The sequence below is a fragment of the Polyergus mexicanus genome, unplaced genomic scaffold, assembly GCF_030449975.1.
Source record: "Polyergus mexicanus isolate NDT 795.1 unplaced genomic scaffold, iyPolMexi1.0 SCAF_23, whole genome shotgun sequence".
In the NCBI taxonomy this organism is placed as follows: Eukaryota; Metazoa; Arthropoda; class Insecta; order Hymenoptera; family Formicidae; genus Polyergus; species Polyergus mexicanus.
Window position 1 is genome coordinate 2,130,952 of NW_027223343.1, and position 4,619 is coordinate 2,135,570.

Genomic DNA, 4,619 nt, shown 5'->3' on the forward strand with positions numbered 1-4,619 from the left:
TCACCCCTCCCGTGACATCACCCCCCCCTGACGTCATTCTCACCCCGTGACGTCCCCCACCCCGTGACGTCATGCCCCCCCCGCCCCGGTTTCCCCTCACCCCTCACCCCCCCTCAGAGGACCATGGCTTAGAACCGGCCTAGATACACTACTACGGTCGATATTTTGAATTCGTGAGTTTTGCGAACGTCGAGTCACGCGGCGGTATATCGATCGAGATTATTAACTGACTTGAATAACGGAGTGACAGTAATGGAGTCGTATCAAGCAAACGATTTTACCACTGCCGAATTGAGAGAGGTTCTTCGCGAGAAAGGAATATCTACGGGAGGAACAAAGGTCGAACTCATCCGGCGGTTGAAGGAGAATAATCTGGCTGCATGGGAGAGGCTCTGCGAGCAGCGGGGACGAGCAGCGCGTTCGGACGGCGCCGCGACTTTGGTTGACGTGCATGTGGCTGGCGAACGGAACGATGCCGCCGGGGGAGCGGAGACCGGTGACAATACTCTGAGACGAGAGAATCAAGTGAGCAGGACGGCATCAAGGTCGGAGGACGGCGATGATGCGATGCAAAGGGAACTTACTTTGCTACGTCGAGAGCGAGCGATTTGGGAAAGTGAGGAACAGTTGCTCCGACGAGAAGTGGAAATAATGCGGAGCGCATCGACGATGACGGCGATGACGAGTGGCAGCACTATTTCGGCGTTTGGAGGCGTTAGAGGCATCAAGGAGTTGCTGCCTGAATTTGATGCGGCGGACGGTACTTTTTGGAGATGGAAGCAGCAACTGGAATTGTTGAGACGCACATATCAACTAGACGAGAATTCGACGAAAGTGTTGATTGGCTCTCGGCTGAAGGGCCGTGCGTTATCGTGGTTTTATTCGAAAGCCGAGTACGTGACGTTAAACCTAGAGGATCTTCTGGTTTGACTTGCGGCCAGGGAAGCTGTCGTTAAGAAGAGAATTTGAGTCCCGCGTATGGAGAGGAGACGAGCCGTTTTGCGATTACTACCACGAAAAAATAATATTCGCGAACCGCATACCGATCGCGGAAGACGAGTTGCTGGATTACGTCATTGAGGGAGTAACAGATCCACGTTTGCAGGATCAGGCGCGCCTCATGAACTTTTGATCGGGGACGGAGTTATTAAAGGCGTTCGAAAAAATCCAAATGAATCACAGGAGAATCGATACCAGGCCAAGGAAGGAGGGAGCGAGGATGACCGGCGGAGGAAGGATCGAGACGTCGACAAGAGGAAAACAGATGAAGCGCTTCCGGTGTCATGAGATGGGGCATATTGCAACCCAGTGTAAGCGATCGCCGGTGAAACGGGCTTGTTATTCGTGTGGATCGCCGAGACATTTAGCGAGGAAATGTCCGAAGCAAAATCGGTCCGCGGCGGAAATGTCAAATAACTGTGCGAATTGCGTCGGCTAATGTTGTACAATCTGCTGTGTTGTTAAAGCCTTATATGTTTGTTGTTAAAGTCGTAGCCAGAAATGAGAGCGGCGGTACGGATAATTATGTTCTTGATGCGATGATCGATTCGGGCTCTCCGATTAGTCTTATTAAGGACGAGATAATTCGAGGCGACTCGCGTTTACTTACGGACGAAAACGTCGGTCAATTTTGCGGAATTAATGGCTCGCGGCTGAGAATTAACGGTGTCGTTTACGCTGATCTAGATGTAAAGGGTGTACGCGTGAGGTTAAAGTTTTATACTGTCCCGCACGATACCATGGCGTACAATGCGCTACTAGGCAGAGATTTTTTGAGTCATCCGTCACTGCGTGTGACATTGGGAAAGGATCTCGAGATTGTGAACGCGGAGGAAGCGCGCGTTGTTCACCAAATGATGCACATCGAATACGGTGATGGTCTTGTTCGCTCACACGATGAATTACGAATTAATCCGGTTGTTGGCGAAGATGCGGCTGCAAAGATTTGCAGGATCTATGAATCTTGTTATTTGAATAATCTTCGAGCGGAGAAACGCGTGCCGGATTTTGAAATGATTATTGCGCTTAAACACGAACAACCTATAAGTATGCGTCCACGGAGATTATCGTTCGCGGACAAGGAAGCTTTGCGTAAAATCTTAGACGGTCTTTTGGAAAAAACTATTGTTCGACCTAGTAATTCGCCATATGCTAGCCCTATTGTCTTGGCAAAGAAAAAAGATAATAGTGTTGTGCCTCCGGAGAGGCACGGTAGTTGGGATCGTTTGCCGGAAGGAATTTGGGAATTCGGGCTCCGCCTGAGAACTTTATTTAAATAATTCGGACACTTTCCACATTAAATAAATAGATTAATATCAGATTTATTTGTGGTTTGGTTTATTTACAATGTTCCCGCACTTTCGCTCACGTCGCGTATCACGATAACGGTTATCTTAACGTGCGCGTGTCTAGAGTCGAGTTTCGGTCTCGAGACTCGCCTCTCGCTTCTTCGTGTATATTTCTGCCGACTGCGTGGCTATTTAATATTATAATAATTATTGATATTCGTTTTGACACTCGCGGTTGTTAGAGATATTACTCGCGTAAAGGAATAAAGATTGCCCGCGTAATATTAATTAATGATCGAGACTGCCCGCGTAATATTAATGGTAAAGACTGCCCGCGTAATATTTATGGTAAAGACTGCCCCCGTTCGTTAGCGGTGGGCCTTTTTATTAACTCCCCTTGGTTTCCCAGGAGGGGATCGTTTAGCGACAAGACCATGCGTCGTGTCGCTCGATTTTGCGGCAAGATCCGGATGCAAGCTAAGGAGTTCTAAGTAGGACTTCTTTGCTTGCATTTTCGCAATTTCCTTTCTGCTTTTCGGTAGGACTTCTACGTTGCATTTTCGCAACATCCTTATTCCGCGTGCCTTGGTTTCCGCGTTTTCGTAATGGGTGATTGCGCGGTCGCTCGGGCTTCGCGCGTGGCTCGCGTTGTCAGCGCTTCGTTCGGTCAACGTTCGTAACGTGATCTGTATTCGCGTTACATGTTGAGCAATATCTTATTGTATAAAATAATATCTCTCTAAAATAATATGTATCTAATAATTCGTATATAGCCTTCTCGGGCTATAACATCCGTCCCCCGTAAAAAAAAAGAAAAACGGAGGTGTAAAAGTGACGTTTTTCGCAAAACACACTTATTTTAAAAATTATTTTTTCTTATTCTAATGTACAACATTTTTCCCGTATACAATATGAGATATAATCGTTTCTTATTATTCCTATACTTATCTAAAATCGTGTACTTAGACTTCGTTTTAGTATGGGTTTTGGGAATCTGTAGGACATACGTGGTTCGTCTTCTTCGTATATCCTGACTGACGGTCGTTTTGTATATTTCTTTTTATTTTTTACAATTATATAAATTATTAATATTATTATAATTATTGTGGTTATTCCACTCGTCGCCATAGGATATACGAATTGTTTTTTCGTAAAGAATTTGTCATTATTGTCCTGTAAATCATTGCTTATATCTTTCAATTTATTTCTTAATTCTGTTAATTCTGAATGCTGTACGATATTCTGTTGTTTCGTGTCTAGTATGTCTGTATTGTCTCGTAAAAATGTAATATTAATTTCCGGTAAATACGTTTCTATTTCGTTACCTTGTATGACTTCTTTTGATTGGATCGTCATTTCTGTTGTTATTAATTTACATTTATTTTGGAGGGTAATTTGCCCTGTTCCTTTAATTACTTTTCTAATCTCGTTATAATTTTCGCATTGAATTATTATTGATTGTTCGCGTACAGTTGAGTATAGCCAAGTAAGTGGCTGTTGCAACGATATCCATATTGTTTCTGTCGCAATTACATGTTTACGTTTGCAAGCCTCGTTTTGGTTTTGTGGTTGCAAGTACATTTATGGTGGAATTCTGGTTTTATTTGTTCGCACATCTCGTTGGTTTGTTGGATGTATTGGTTTATTTGCCATGCCTTGTCGTTTAGCGTTGTTATCTCTAATTTAATAACTAATTTCCACGTTTTTGTTGCTTGCTGTAATTGCCCGATTTTCTCGAAATATATGCCGGGGTTGTGTAGGAATTCTTGGATTTGGTAAGGTGAATCCGTTTCATGTTGCCCCGTGCGACTCTCGGCCTGTCGGCTGTTCCAGCTGACGAGTATCCTGCAATTTTATATTAAAATGTTTCATATAACCGTCTTATCGGCTCTCATTTTATGAGTTTCAGCTTTCTTCTTGCTAGCTTTTAGCGTCGGTTAGTTTTTTATTCAGTCGCGGTTTACTGAGTATCCGACTAACATGGTGTGCGCAAATTTAGTCAATCGTTCGCGTTATCTGCCTTCCTTGGAGGGCGAGATTGACGAGACTGGTGAGGGTGCGGTGTTGGTTATTGTGCCTCAGACCGATATGGATATGGTTGACGATGGGTACGACGGTTCCTTTTTGGTTTCTAGTTATGAACCTCCTGATGGGTTCATTTCGCTGTTGCGTCGACTTTGGCTGGAGGTGCCGGTACGCCTTCGAGGGCGCGTTTTTCGCGACCATCTCCGTCCTATTGAACAAATGCGTCGCGCTTTGGAGCGGATGCGGTCGTTCCAGTAACGAATAAGTAAGTTCTTATTCTAATTTTCTATAAATTGTTTTAATTTA

General features: G+C 44.5%; 1 pseudogene; it reads left to right on the plus strand.

Annotated features, from left to right (window-relative positions):
- The first annotated feature begins 252 nt into the window (after window positions 1-252).
- Window positions 253-2,046, plus strand: LOC138942758 (uncharacterized; annotated as a pseudogene).
- The last annotated feature ends 2,573 nt before the right edge of the window (window positions 2,047-4,619 follow it).